We start from the raw sequence: 17,037 nt of genomic DNA, 5'->3' as shown, positions 1-17,037 counted from the left end.
TGCAAATTATCTTACTTTGGACAGACAGGTAGGTCTGTTCAGAAACGCATCTCGGAACATCAAGACCACATTCGTCTTTTTAAACCGCAGAAATCTGGCCTCTCTCAACACGGAATTGAAAATCCAAACCATAGGATCCATTGAGAAAAGTCTAAACTTTTACATAGATCTTTATATAAACATGAACGTTTATACAAAGAAAGTTCTGAAGCCCTACTACACAGACCAAACTTAAACCGCAACGACGTTCTTACTATTCCTAAAGTATGGGAAATTGTCACACAAAATTGTGTTAAATAATTTTTTTTTTTTTTGTACTACTGTAGCACGTTATGCACATTTAATGAGATTCTATTGTAATCATGCACCCTAACTGTATGCTATTCCTATTATTGTTTAAAACTACTGTACTGATGATGTCCTAAGATACTTAGGATGAAATATTTACAATTAAATAATTTTCACTGTGGTTAATGCGTGTTTCTTTTAATTATAATATGTATAAGAAAAATAAAGTAAAAAAAAAGAAAAGTATAAGGAATCAGCATTTGTAAACAAAATGAAAATGATTGAAATCATTTTTCAACTTGGAACTAAAAAGATATGCCTGCTTTTGAATAAAAACCAGAAATTAAAAGACACTAGTCACCTCCCTTTTTTATGTATCTGCAACTCACAAAAGGTTTTTGTAAATCTATCATACATTTGTACTGTGGATGTGCTAAGGATTTTTTTCTGTGTTTTACTAATTTAATACGAGGTGGTATCAAAAAGTTTCGAGACTAGCTCTGTTTACAAGAAATTACTTGATTTATCTACATTTACACACTATCACCTTCAAAATAGTCCCCTTGCATATCAATACAGCACTCCAAGCGTTCTTGCCACTTCTGGAATGTGTCCTGGAAGTCTTCTTTTCGAAGCATGTCAAGCACCTTTTGCGATTCGTGCTGGATCTCCGCAATGGCGTCAAAACGGTGACCTTTGAGCTGGATCTTCATCTTTGGGAAGAGGGCGAAGTCTGCAGGAGCCAAATCTGGTGAGTAGGGTGGGTGCGGAAGTGAGTTCATGTTGTTTCTGGCAAGAAACTCACGTGTGAGGAGAGCTCGGTGACAGGGTGCATTGTCATCATGGAGCATCCAGTTTTTCGCACACCACAGATCTGGTCACTTTCGCCGAATGTCCTCCCTCAGACGCCTTAAAACCTGGCAGTAGAACTCGCTATTGACAGTCTGGCCCCCTGAGGACGAATTCTCGATGCACAATGCCACGAATGTCGAAAAAGACGATGAGCATGCACTTGGTCAAGCTGCGGACCTGCCTTGCCTTTTTTGGTTGTGGAAATGATGGGCTCTTCCACTGTGAAGACTGTTGCTTCGTCTCAGGGTTGTACCCGTACACCCAAGTTTCGTCACTGGTAATGATTCTCAAATTTCAGGTTTGCTCTTTGTTCTAACTTGCTGTCCATGATGAAATTGCAGGTGTGGTAACGCAGGTGGTCAGAATAGCATCAGTTGCACAGTTCCCGATGTACACAGGACGATGTCTTTTGGCATATTGACTTATGAAGGTAGGTGCTCCCTGTGACTGTGCATGCAGCATTGTGCTGCCATCTGTTGGTGTGTTACAAACTTAGTCTCGAAACTTTTTAACTTTTTGATACCACCTCGTATATCTGTGACGTGATGTACCTGTTTTGGTTGGATGCTGTCGTGCAACCTATGCTACAAAATTTATGTCAATTTGACCATATGACTGCATTTTTATCAATGCATGAAAGTTTTTTTAAGAGTACATAACACATCAGCACTCATCTTAATGGGTCCAATGCAATTAACTGTAGGATAACTTTGAATACTTTAATTTATCAATTGTAAGAATTGATAAATAAAAGTATTCACAAAATTTGCATAGAGTGGAGGACAATATGTTTGTTTTAAGATATATTACAAAACAATAATGAAGGAGAATGCTATATTTGGTTGGTATATTTGAATTACTCAAAGGTGTAAATATAATAGTAAATTTGGAAGAGGAAGATGAGGCTTATCTCCTTCAACAACAATCATACAATCCACAAAAGATATGGCAGAAAACAGGATATTCAGTAAATAGTCAACACTTTTCATTGTAAATATGGGCAAAAAAATTATAAACTTTAATTCGAAAAATATATATTGAAAACTTGTCTATATCAGTGTCCTAAACATGCCAGTTCACACTTCATGCATGCAAAAGAGATGAACACAGAAAACAAAAACAGCAACTCATAACAAATGATAACATTCAATTGGATTGGTTTACACAATAACCAATCACAGCCATTGACTTCTGGATACTACTGTCTCAGCGCACACACACACACACACACCCTGCCTCTCCTAGGTGGTTTAATACCATTGGAACACTAAGAATTTTACCCACTGTGCAAATCTGTAGATCTGTTCAACAGGCTCAAAGGTGTCTATATCTGTGACGGCACACCCAGACTATTAACGCAAACGTGATGCAATATTTACTTGTAAAAAAAAAAGTGTCCTCTTCATGAAGCATTAGTATATTGTGTTTAATTTTAGGAATCAGGCAAAGCCAGGAAACAATTAGGGGAGTCTTTAACAGGAATAAATGCAAAAATATAGTATCAGTGAAATTGCTATTGCATGGGTGTGCACTGCACACCCTAAATATACACCCCTGATATATATTGCATTTTTTAAATAGTCTAGAAACCTGCTCTAGAGACCAAACATGGAACTTCAACACTACTTAAGGCCTCCAAATAAGAAAGGCAATGGTCTCTCATAAGGTGTAGAAATTTATCTCCTACCTAAAGAAAATCGCAAACATCTATACCCATGACAAAAGATTCACACTTGCAATTTGCTGGTTGGTGAGCAGATATGCTAACCACTCCTATTTTGATTCCAGGTACATTGTATTCAAAATAGATAACAAACACCTAAATTAACTTTCATATACCAACATCAGAAGATATTAATTACCTATTTTGTTTCCAGGCATATCCCCCCCCCCCAGTGTATTCAAAATAGAATACACTGGGGAAAAAACTTCTCAACCAATCTTTTGACACTTTTTTTTTTTTTAAATTGCTTATCAGTGTTAAAGTGATGTTTAAATATGCGATTCTTTAGAGGACCAAATAAATTAGTCATCTGGAGCAAAGTCCGGAATATTTCTGCCACCACAAATTTTTAACTGAAACTGAGTGAACTATCCTTAAGATGAGGATGTGAAAGGAATACTGTGAGAATAAGAGTGAGTGGATTTATGAAATACAGGGTGATCAAAATTAAAGTATCCCTGTTTAAGGCCTGGTGGAGTACCATTCAGTGATCCAAATGCTGAAAAACTTTGCAGGAATACATATCTGGGGGTGGGGGGGATTCCAAAATTCACCACTATGGGCATTGCAAACAAATGCCAGATGCCAGTAGGGTTTAAAAAGATGGACATGGGATTTTTCCTTTCATTCGGGGTGTTAGTACCACCCACAGTGATGCCACTAACCTTGCCCCAATGTGCTTTGCTCGTGAAGCTGTACTACCTGAACAACTACAATGCCTTTACTACACTCCATGAATTTTGTCGCCTGAACAAATGTTGACAAGGTCAACTATTTCCATATGTTCTGCAATGAATGATTATTTGTTTTGAAGAAACTGGATCATTGGGAGTTAGACCTGGCAGAGACTGTAAACTAATCAGTTCACAAGTGAATGAAGTTGCTACTGCCATTGTGGAGCAGGTCATGAATAACAGCGTTGTTCATACCTGAAGTGCAAGTACTGTATCAAAACATATGGATGCGCCTTACACAACTGTCTGGAAAATTTTACAGATGATTCTGCATTCCTGTCACGGAAGTTGCACCCACAGGAATTCAAAAGTCAACATTCTTTAACATTCCTTGCTCGAGTGGAGTTGGATGTTGGGTGGCCATAGATAATTTTGTGGGGAGATGAGGCTCATTTTCATCTGAATAGAACTGAAAACACCTTTGCCAAGCATTAAGGGCTACACAAAACTTGCATAATTCCTTTGCATTCACACAAAGTTACTATCTAGTGCGAGTTTACAGCTTTGTTTATCATTGGACCATACTTCTTTTAAGACATTTGCCATTCGGGACCTGTGACCTGCTCAGTTACTGCCAAGGGATATTGCGATATGATAAACAATTTTGTTGTGCCACAGCTACAGCAGTACTTGTGCATGAATTCAATCATTTTCATGCAGGATGAAACCCCTCCACACTTTGAAAACATTTCACTCAGTGAAATGTTCTCAAAGAACATTTCAAATTCTCAAGGAACAAAGTCAGTGATCTGCTGTGTGTTTCCCACTGCATGGCCACCTCATTCACCTGATTTGACCCCCACTGTGACTTCTGACTTTTGGAATTTTTCAAAGGCAGGGATTATTGGGATCATCCTGATAACTTGCCAGTGGACAAGCTGCATTCTGTCATTGAATACACTGTGCAGAGAACGCAGCTTGTGGATACCGGGAAGGGAAGCACACTGAACAGTACAGCTAATGAATGCATAATGGAAGTGAATATAGATGTGTTAATTATGCTTGTGTAACTTTTCTTCTCACACAAACACAAAGAAAAATTACATTATCATTTGGTAAATCATGCAGTAACATGTTGGATGATTCATGACACCTTAAGTTAAACGTAACAACAGATACCACTCTACCCACAAGAAAAGAGGTAGAGCATATAATTAAGAATCTTCCTAATAATAAATCCCCTGGGTGTGATAATATTCCAGCTGAGCTGCTGAAAGCTTTGACTGGCAATAATAACTATTTAGTGGAATCCATTCAGAACATCTACAAAACAATGCAATTACCTGAAGTTTTTACAACATCTATCTACATACCAATTCCAAAGAAACATAATGCACAAAATTGTGAGGATTACAGAATTGTGAGCCTAATATCCCATGCATCTAAAATTATTTTAACCTTCATTAACAAACAAACTAAAAGAGCCATAAGCAGCGAATTGAGTGAACAACAGAAAGGCTTCAGAAGAGGAATGGGAAGCATTAATGCTATCCTGGAACTAAAGATACTAATAGAAAGATCACTTGAAAGAAATAGGAACATTTACATATGCTTCAAAGACTCAGAAGGTTTTTGACCGGGTAAAACATAATAAAATGTTCAATATATTAGATAAATTAGACATAGAAGATTATGTACTTAAGATTATAAAAATGATTTACACCAAACAGAAAATGCAACTGTTTAACTCTGAGACTTCTGAAGTGAAAATAAAAATAGCAGTTAGACAAGGGTGTATCCTTTCATCAAATCTATTTAATATCTATAGTGAGCTTTCACCTTCTTCTTCAGCTTCTCCCACTTAAGTGGGGTCACTATTGATGATGAGTCTCCTCCACACCTTCCTGTTTTGGGCTGTCACCACATCCAAGTTCTTCATCCTCAAGTCCTCTTCTACCAGCTCCCTCCATCTCCTCTCTGGCCGCTCACGCTTCCTCCTTCCTTGCACATCCATCTGCATGACCCTTCTTCCCACATATTCGTCCTCCCTCCTCATCACATGACCAAACCATCTCAACCTTGCCTCCTGTATCTTTGGTCCTAAGTTCGTAACTTTCACTGTTCCCCTGACATAGTAATTTCTCAGATGATCCTTTCTGGTCACACCGCACCTCCACCTAAGCATTCTCATCTCTGCTACTTCCATCCTGCTGATGTTATTTTTCCTCAGGGCCACAGTTTCTATAGCATACGTCATTGCTGGCCTCACTACTGTCCTATAGATTTTGCCTTTCAGATTGATCGGCACCCTCTTATCGCATAACACTCCAGCCATCTCCCTCCAGTTCCTCCAACACGCTTGTATCCTGCATCCCACTTCCTTCTCAGCTCCTCCATCTTCTTCCACTGTTGAACCTAAGTATCTAAAGTCTCTCACCTTCCTGATGACATTTCCTTCCAGCTCCAGATCTGTCTCCTGGCTGCCGCCCACTGTGCAACACAAGACTATAGTGAGCTTTCACCAAATCTATTTAATATCTATAGTGAGACAGTGATGAAAAAGATCGAAAAACCAAAAACAGGAATTAGTATAAATGGTATAAAATACAACAATCTTAGATATGCTGATGATACCATTCTAATAACAGAAAAGAGACACAAATTAATCAAATTACTGCAACTACTTACTGAAGAAGGTAAAGAATTTGGATTAGATATTAATGAAAAAAAAAAAAAATAAAAAATTTATGAAAATCTCAAAAGAAAGCAGATCCGAGCCAGAAATATTCATAAACAATATGAAAATTGAACATACAACAGAATACAAATATTTAGGCACCTACTTTACTGCAGTGGAAAGCAAGATAAAGAAATAAAAATAAGAGCAGCTGTAGCTAAAGATGCATTCTGGAAAAATAAAGATCTGCTCAGAAGTTCTGTGAGTATCGAGACAAAGAAAAGAATGATAAGAACATTAGTGTGGCCAATTTTCACATATGGAAGTGAGACCTAGATATTCAAGAAGTGAGTAAGGCAACAGATAATGGCCTTTAAAATGTGGTGCTATAGGAAAGCTCTGAAAATCCCATGGAAAGAACATGTGACAAATACAGATGTCCTACAGAGAATGAGAACACAGAGTTCTTTATTAGAGGAAATGATCCAGAGAAAGATGAGATTGGGAGGACGTGTACTGAGAGGTTCAGCAGGACAGAGGATATTAACAGTTTTAGAAGGAAAAATTATGGGAAAAGGATCAAGAGGCAAAAAACAAAGGACATGGATTGAAGATATAAGATCATGGACAGGATCACATGGCTATGCAGAAACAAAAAAAGGAAAGCCACCAACGAGAGAACTGGAAGGACATGGTACTGCATCCTCTCACTCAGGAAGCTACATGAAGAAGAAGAAGAAAGCATGCAGTACCCCTGGTGGTGAATTTAGGAATACTTTTTTTTTTTTTTTTCCCTCAGATATTGCTTCCACATGATGCACAATGAATTCCTGCAAAGTTTCACAACATTTGGATTACTGGATGGCACACCACAAGGCCTTATACAGGGATACTTTAATTTTGATCACCTTGTATATAAATCCCAGACCAGAAAAGTTATGAGTATTCTATGGAAAGGTAAGTTGGAGTATGAAATTGCCATGCAGGCTGAAGGCAATTCAAAAGAATTTCATCCTTATGATAGAAGTAAAAGAAGGAATTAATGTGGAAGAATAACTTTACTGAATGCAGATAGTACACTTTGTCAGAAGTAGATGAGACTGTTCAAATAATGAATACTCACTTTGCTAAGAACTATCAACTTGATACATGTAAAATGGCATGCAGCGCTACCACTACATTGGATGAAGAAACAGAGATGCATGAGAAGGAGGTTCTAGAGCTTTTGCATAACATGGATAAGAATCAGCAATACAGACAGCTGAGATATCAGCTGTCCAAAGAAACGTTCGGCCAAACTGGCTAGGCCCTTCACATGGTTGTATAATTTGAATCTCAACTCGAGAAAGATGCCCACAGGAATTGAAATAACGTATGATAACTGCATTGCACAAGAGTGGTGCAAACATCAGTATCTAATCTTATAACTCATATACAAAAATGGGTTGACAAACAAGCTATATTTTGCAAGGAACAGCATCGATTTGCTAAAGGGATGACAAGTTTGACTAATCTGTTCTTATTTTATAATAATGTTATAACAGTTGGATAAAGAGAATGGATATACTATGATATTGTTGGACTATGCTAAAGCATTTGATAGGGCAATGTATGAAAGGCTGCTGCATAAATTGGAGAATATGTTCTCCAGTTTATTATGCAGCCATCTTTCCTTCAATAAGTGAGTGGCTGATGGACAGGTATCAAAAAGTGGTGTATAGGTAATGTGCCAGATTTAAGGTGACCAGTAGTATGCCTGGAGATCAGCCCTTGAATTGTTGTTTAATCTATATATTAATGATATTCTCTCAGGGGACCCTGTAACCCCTAGAGAGCGCGTCCCCTGGGTGGTGGATATGGGAGCCCACCGTGTGTGTGTGTGTGTGCATGCACGTGCGTGTGTGTGTATATATATGGTGGGGGTGGTCCGAATATACTGAATAAGGACTCGTGGACCAACAGGGCCATAAGGGGCAATCATCTTGATTGTAAGGGAAGCGGCATTCCCATGGACCCCTAGCTGGATCTATCCTCTCCTTCTTCTACTTTGAGGAAGATCCACTTATTTTAATCTTTCCTATAAGGCCTTATCAGCCAACTCTTCTTACTTTATGACCCTTATGCTATTAGAGCACTCGAGGGCCATGGGGTCTTTTCATTTCTGGCCTTACAACTATGCCCTCTCTATAAACCTTATTATATTTCTTCTATAATCTACTCTTTCCCCTTCATTATACCCTATTCCTCCTATGGGTTTAAATTCGGATTAAATCTTTTGTTTCCAAAAGTTTCATAATGTATTCTGATCACCATGTAAGTATGAAGGAAAGGATGATCTTTGAATTTTAACTTCTTAACCAGCATACCTCTGAGATCACCCCATCAGTTTCACTAAGCATAATCTCACCAACATAACATGCTTTGGAAATCTCATCACACCAACATGCATAACTTTACATTTACTAACATTAAATTAACCCTGCGGAGGTCATGGTCGAAAAAAATTGCAGCTTAGGTCGCATGTATCTGAGAGATACATTCACTGCAAATATAATACGATGGTTTATTTATTTTCACGTTACAATCTAGAAATTACTGAACAAAGAAATATAAAGAATAAAAATTTAGCTGACTGTTGCGATGTAAACCAGCTAGATATAACAGGCCTAAAAATGCTTTCAATTCTGTTTTGTCTATTCATTTAGCATCTCTTTCTCTTGAATACTGGTTCGAAATAGAATTGATGTATTTATTTGTATATAATAAGATTAGATCTAAAATATCATCTGTGATTTTTGGATTTTCGTCCATTTTAATTCTTTATCCTTTCCAAAAAAATACTCTTTTTGTCTTCATTCATGTCTAATTCATCTTCACTTTCTTTGCTAGAAATATCTTGTTCGGTATCCGAATCTTCTGAACTAACTTTCACATAATAATCATCTTCTAAATCACTTTCATCTTTGCATTAGACTCTATATCATTCTCATCATTGGACTCGAGTAACATTCGCTGAACCTCTTCAATATCTGATGGATTATTCAATTGATATATTTTTCCAGGCATTTTCAACGGTAAAACCAATACTTTTAAACCAATACTATATTAGCATCGGAGTATACAGTATCTCTCAGACACTATTTACTATCAAGTATCACACACCTTTTCATAACATGTTTAAACCAAAACTGATCGCATAAACAGCATGGAATATCACTTGTAATATATGCATGCGCAGCTAGTCATGACCTCCAAGCTATACACTGGATATATGTAAGAATATTTATATTAAACAATTTATTTGTATCTGTCAGATCAGCTGCGACAGGGGGCTATTCTCCCCCCCCCAGGTAGTGACTCTTCCCATAATGCCTAGCATTATAGGAAGTCACTTCATGCACAAACTTTGCTTAGACTTAGATAAAGGATTAAACCAAAAATATAATTTCTTGGCATCTTTAATTTATAGTGAATTTGAGAGCGGCATCATTGCTGGCTGTCACACTGGTGGCATGTCCATACATGCCATTGCTACTCAACTGGAACATCCAAAATCAACGGTTGGCAATGTGATCAACAAGTGGAGACGTTCTGGCATCACTAGTGCAGTTAAAAACACAGGGCAGCTGCTGAAAATGAACAGGGACAGGAGAGTGTTAAAACAGGTGGCACGTAAACACCAGCTACAATTGGCACAAACCATCCGTGATGAGCTCCAGAGCACCAGTAACACCATGGTCAGCACTAATACTGTACAAAAAGAACTCCACTTACTGGGTTTCTATGGAAGAGCAGCGACACACAAACTGAACATCACAACGACGAACAAGGCGGCTTGTCTGGCCTGGTGCCAAGAGCATTAATATGCTCTTTGCACCATTTTCAACTGGACAATTCACCAGTGGAAAACAGTACTCTGGAGCGATGAATCCAGAGTACTGTCTCCAAGTACTCTGGATTACTCCAAGTACTCCAAACAGGTGATGGCAAGGTGTGGAGACACCTTGCCATCACCTGTTTCCAGTCTGATGGCAAGGTGTGGAGACAGCCTGGTGAATGCTTATTACCACGGTGTGTAGTACCCAAAGTAAACTTTGGTGGTGGAGGAGTAATGGTGTGGGGTGCATTCAGCTGGTTTGGAGTGGGACCACTGGTGGTTCCATGAAGGCAGCTCAGTAACTTGATATTCTGGATAATCAGGTGCTGCCCACCCTGTGGAGGTTTTATGAAATGGACCTTGTTACTATCAAGACGACAATGCCCCATGCCACAAAGCTGTGGTTGTTATGGAATGGTATGAAGAGATAGGTGTTAAATGACCATCCTGGCCTGTGCAGAATCCTGACCTCAATACCAAACACTGTGGGACAAATTAGAGCGCCAATTGAGATCAGAGCATAACATCCTGGATCTGTCGCTGAACTCACTGCTGCTTTGATAGAGGAATGGAGTCAAATTCCACCTGATGTCTGCCACACATTGGTGGAAATTCTCCCTCAAAGGTGCAGGAGGTGATCAGAGCCAAAGGTTGACATACCCAATATTAGAGTTTGCGTGCTGGTATCAACTGTACAATGTGTCCAGACAACTATTGGTAGATAGCGTATATTAAATAAGGTAGGAGAAAGGCTACATCATTGTCAGACTCCCTGATTAGCTTCTATTTCTTCTGTTATATATTCACTGATATTTATGATAGCAGTTGTATTGTTATATAGGTTCTTAATTGCATTTAATAACTGTTTGGATAGCCTCAATCTTTTATTATATTCCACAATTTTTTTCTGTTAACTCAAGTCAAGGCTTTTTTCATAATCTTTGAATGCTAGGTGAGTTTGTAAATTAAATCCTCATCTTTTTTTCTATGAGTAGTTTTAGTGGGAATACATGATCAACGCAACTTTGGCCCTTCCTAAATCCAGCTTGTTCCTCCAATAACAAACTAATGGCAATAGTGGTGTCTTTTATTTAAAATTTTACTATCTAATTAGTATGCTGTATTTAATAAGCTAATACCGCTGTAATTTTCACATAAACTTCTATTTCCCTTCTTAAAAACTGATATTATTTTAGCTTTTTCTGTTCTTGGGGTATATTGAGAGTAATCCAACAACTATTTAACAAGTGGAGGAACCTTATTTTAAAAGAGATATCAATATACTTAATTCTGAGGTAATTCCATCTGTTCCTGCTGCTTTTCTATTTTTTTTATTATTGAAAGCTTCTTCCAATTCCATCATCTCCAATAAGTCTATTCTTGTATTATTTACAATTTCATTTTCTATTTTTTTCATTACTAAAGGATGGATTGTAGCATAACTGCTTGTAATGCTGTATCCATTCGTTTGAGATTCCATACATTTCTGATACATCTTTTTCTGATTTATTCAAATGTTTCATTAATTGATAAGCAATGCTTTGGTGGTCATGTAGATCATTTTCAATATTACTAATAAATCTATCCCAAGAATCTTGGTGAGGCTTTACATTTTTTGCAATTTCTTTTATTTCTATAAGCTACTAGTATTTCTGGTGTTTGTTTCTGAAAGTGTAGCTAGCAAGCTTTTTTTTCCTACAGCTGTTGCTAGTTTATCATTCCAAATTTTCAGTCCCCTCTTTTTTTTCCCTTTTAATCTTTGGTTTTCTCCCAAAAACCTCTTTTGTTGTTTTGTTTTATTAATTTGCTCATATTTATTCATTCTTTATTTATGTCAGAAGAAACAGGAATTTGAGATGAGTACTGAGTCAATTGGTTTTGATACAGATTCCTAATACTTCCTGGAGTAGATAAGTTTTTTTTTTTCTTTAGATTCTCGTGGTTTTCATGATTTCCATTTTGCTTGTATTGCTATTTTTGAGACTACCAGATAATTGCCAGTCTGATTGGCCAAGTGATTAGCATATCCTCTCTCTCTCTCTAGCCAAAAGGCTGCAGGTTCGAATCCCACCATGGGCATGGATGTTTGTGATTGCCAGTGAAAATACTAGTGGTGGTCAGAGGTAGATAGCGTTGGTGTAGATGATGAAGGTAGTTGCAGTTGGTGGATACGGAGAGTTGTAGAGTGACCTCCCTCGATGAGTCTTTGGACCCTCTGGAGGTGTTACATGATAATGATGATGATGATGATCTGAATATATATCATTGTCTCTACAAACTGTTGTGTCTCTTACTTATGAAGATAGCTTTTTGTTAACAATTATATAGCCTGTTAATGATGATAGACCTCTGGTGGTCCAAGTATATTCACAATAGATATCTTTTTTTTTCTGCAAAATGTGTTTGTGATTTTTAATTCATAAAATGATGAGAAATCTCTCAGTTTGTTTCCATTGTGATTTAAATGTTGTTCTCCATATCTACCTACAACCTGTGGCATACTTTGGTTCCCTACTCTAGTATTAAAGTCTCTTACAATTATTAAATAATCATTTTTATTACAATGTTTCATCAGCTTTTCTAAGTCACTGTAAATATTTCACTTTCTTCTATTTTTCCACCTTCTGGAACATATACGCCTATTATTGTTAGGTAGCCTCCTTCAAATTTCAGTCTCAGAGTGCTTATTCTTTCAATAAAACTATAGCTCTTAATTCTGATCTTCTATTTTTGATCTACCATTATAGCTACACCACAGCTTGCTCTTTTATTCTGTTCTATCCCATTATATATTACATAATTTGCCATTTCAACAGTTCCATTTAATTTTTTTTTAGTTTCAGTTAATAATGCTATATATTTTTTTTTTTAAAAAACTGTTTGTTGAGTTCTGTTCCTTTCCTAGCTAAGTCCCTAACATTCCATGTGGCAACATTTAATATATCTGTTATTCCAAATTCTTTACCCTTTTTCTTGCAATTGTCATTTCCAGTAAATCTGTCCTACTTTTCCTTTGAATGTTTTTGAGTATCTGCTTTTACAAAAAGAGGTGATCAGCCTCTTACTCAAATGCTTAATGCTACATTAAAGTCTAAAGAATGAGGGTGTTTCAAAATAATAATAATAATAAATAAATAAAAATGCACACTTTTACATGAACACACATCCTAATGATTCCAAAACACTGGTGGTCATGATCCTCTTTGCTGAAGGCATTGCTTAGAATTTATCTTTCCCACTGATATTTTTACATCCTTACCTGATTTTACATTAAACTATCTTCAGAGCTGTGCATCCTTCAATGCTAAATAAAAATTGCAAACTTTGTGCACTTCAAATCTTACTTGTCAGACTTGATCCTTAAAGATACTGACATCATGGTCAATTTTGCTGAAGCCACCCTATTCACAAATGTATCTTTAAAAGTAGCCTCAGAACTAATTCCAACTCTCTTTTCCTTTGAAATAATAGCCTTATTCAGTTTTACCATGAACACAGGCTATTTTAGGAGACCAGGAAAATCCTACAAGCAGATTAAAGGCACAGTTATGGGCTCCTGTTCTCTTCACTCCTTACTAATTATTTTGTAGAATATTTTGAAAACACAGCCCAAACTCAACCTTTCTCAAACCCACATCACTACACTATGTGGACAATGTGTTCTCCATTTAGTCACATGGCAGAGATACGTAGGAAACATTTTAGCACATCTCAACAGCCAACACCTGAGGATCCATTTTACAACTGAAAAAGAAACAATTGCTGTCCACCTTTTCTTGACACTCTGATCAAACTTCAACGGATTCTTATCCTTTTCTATCTACACAAAATCTATCCACATGGGAATGTATATACACTGTCTGTCACATCACCACCCCTCCTGGCAGTATAATATAGTATTATCAAAATTTTACCTAATCGAGTTAGAACCATTTACTTTACCACATTAGTCTACCCACAGAAATCAATCGCATCCATGACACATTTTAGCCAATAGCATGCCCCTTCACAAAATCAAAAGAATACTCTACTAATCCCCTAAACAACCCTTCACCCAAAATCCAGAACATAAAAACTATTACCATTCCCTACATCTGGGGCAATCTCAGAAAAAATCTCACAAGGTTTAAAAAGATATAACATACAGACTACTTCAAGCCAAACCAAAAAATTAGATCCCCTTATCTGCTGACCGAAAGATCCTCTCCATCATCTAAACCATCCTGGGGTCCGCTGCATTCCTTACTTCTGAAGGAACATAGAGACTACATCCATTATTCGCTACAGCCATGCCATGGATACAAATCACAGGATCCAATGGAAGAAAACATCCCTTTTAAGGAACGGATACAAATTGGACAGATTACTAGAATCTCCAATGATGTTTCTTAGCTACACTGAAAACCTATGAAATTACAATCTAAGGCTGACTGGAGTTAATGAGCCAGCCTGGTTGGCCAAGCGGTTAGCACATCTGGTCTCCAGCCAAAAGGCTATGAATCCAGATGTAGGCATGAATGTTTGTGATTTCTGTGAAAATACTAGTGGTGGTGAGTGGTAGATGGCATTGGTGTAGATCAGTGTTTCTCAACCTTTTTGATGTTACACACCACCTGCAGTGAATGTTAATTCAACGCAGCCCCCATACATTCCAAAATAGAAATTTTTTATATTTTACGTATCATAAAGTAGAAGTAATAAATAACAATTTTACAACACTAAATGTGTCATTTATGACAATGCAATACTGTTATAAATGAAAATATTCAGACGAATATGAATATATCAATTAGGCCTAATATTATGAATTTAACACTCACCTAATGTGATGGATGTTTTTTCAGATGTCAACTTTTGCATATCAGGATCAAAACTGGATAATATGTAGATCTGGCTTCACGTTAACTCTGTCCCTTTATTTGTTTTTCATATATGCAAGATGAGAAAATGTTGTCTTGCAGAGATAGGTAGTGGCAAATGTCAACAGATGTCTTACACTCCTTTTGGAAATTTCAGGGTAAACAGACTTAGCTTGGAACCAAAACTCCAGTAACGGTAACAAAGGAAACAGCATTTTGAACGTAGAATCACAGGAGAGCTCGATAAGTTGTTCTCCTTCGATAGAAAGAAATTCATATTCCGAGTCTAGAAAGAGAGTTTTCATCCAGATGTTTTTTCCAGGACAAAGCGGAAAATACAGACCTAGTTGAGATGCCAATGACCTCATATGTTCATCCATACTTTCTACAACATCACTAGAAAGGGGTTGTTCACTGAAATCACTCAGCGTGTGAAAGGAACAGCATTTCCTTTCTCAATACAGTTGCATCACAAATTTAACTTCTTGATTGTTGACTATCTTGTCTTGCACAGAAAACATGGTGACAGAAGTACTTTGAAGACTCGAGTTGAGTTAAAAATGTCTGCCAAGTAAGCAAGAGATGAGAGCCATGTGAAATCATTTAAATAGTGTGTTAACTCAAATTTGGAGTTTATGAGGAACAATCTTACTTCGTCACGAAGCTCAAAGAACCGCATCAGAACCTTACCATAGGACAGCCATCGGATTTCTGAGTGCAATAATAAATGTTCGTGATCACTTCCCACTTCATTACAAAGTGCGAAAAATAACCGGCTGTTAAGAGGATGGGCTTTAATAAAATTGACAACTTTTACTGCCTCGTCTTTAACGGTTTTCAATTTGGAGGGTATACAGCATGTAACTAGTACTTCGCAGTGTATACGACAATGTGTCCATTTCACAAGAGGTGCGACTTTCTGGATACGTGCAGCCAAACCTTTATGTATTCCAACATTGCCTGAGCACCATCTGTGCTGATACCTACACATTTTTCCCATTGAAGTTTATTTGTAGTTATGAAGTCACTGACAACTTTGAAAAGGGCTTCAGCAGTTGTATGAAGAGGTAATGATTCACAGAACAAAAAGTCTTCACAAACTTTATTTTCGTGTTCATATCGCACAAAAGCTAGCAAATTATCATTATTTGAAATATCATGGCTTTCATCCAACTGCAACGCAAAATATTCACTATGACATAACCGTTCTAGCAATCTCGTCGATTCTTCTTTTCACAGTATTGTCAGATAACGATATTAGAGACACCTTGTTGACATGTGTTTCACTAAACAAGTTCTTTGTTATCGCAGCCAAAATTAAATCTTCCCCAATAGTATGGAGTTGTCCATTTCTAGCGATCAGAAGGGCGACTTCGTAAGAAGCAAGAACAGCCTTTTCATTTTTTGTTTCACACACAATATCCTTAACTAAATTGTGTGAGCCACAAAGTTGCAGTTTTTTATTTTGAAAAACTTCTATTGGTTTATTAACTGATTCACCATGTTTTGTTTCAAGGTGACATCTCAACTTCGTTGGTTTCATTCGATAACACTTTGCAACAAAGAACACACTGTGGTCTGTCTTCGCAGTCTTTATTCAGAACGGAAAATCCCATTTGCAAATAGGATGGACAAAATTTGCGGAAAAGAACTTTATCTGCACTAGTACTATTTTCGACAACACTAGATCCACTCGGATTATCGTCTGTCTTGCGTTTCAACAATCCACACTTTAACTAACGATCCATATCTAAATAAGATCGTGAACAAATTGAAAATCAGAAGTTTCGTTGTGAACTCAATTATTTGACCAAAAGCAGAAAAACTGAATATTAAACCGACAAAAACACGCTTGTATAATATTATAAAATTTATAATATAAATTATATTATAAATCTCAAACCCAATATAATATTATAAATAATAATTTATTAAATTAAATTAAATTACAAAGAGTTGGTTATTCACCTCTGCTTTACAAAGGGAAGAAGTAACAGTACCAACATTTGTGTTAAATTTTACTTAACCATGGGCCTCAGGAGCCAGAGATATACATTGCAAATATCCCAGGTGTGAGCAACATGATA

The 17,037-nt window shown here is 37.0% G+C and overlaps 1 protein-coding gene across 3 annotated transcripts in view; it reads right to left on the bottom strand.

Annotated features, from left to right (window-relative positions):
• LOC150110590 (phosphatidylinositol-3,5-bisphosphate 3-phosphatase MTMR4) overlaps positions 1 to 17,037 on the bottom strand; it is a 360,520-nt gene that overhangs the window by 310,820 nt on the left and 32,663 nt on the right. The gene's annotated exons all lie outside the window — the stretch shown is intronic.

Source organism: Typopeltis vanoorti, chromosome 1, assembly GCF_054136105.1.
Source record: "Typopeltis vanoorti isolate ZY-2024b chromosome 1, IOZ_Tvanoo_1.0, whole genome shotgun sequence".
Lineage (NCBI taxonomy): Eukaryota > Metazoa > Arthropoda > Arachnida > Uropygi > Thelyphonidae > Typopeltis > Typopeltis vanoorti.
The sequence above is the reverse complement of the archived record's forward strand: the minus strand, read 5'-3'. Positions and strand labels throughout refer to the sequence as shown.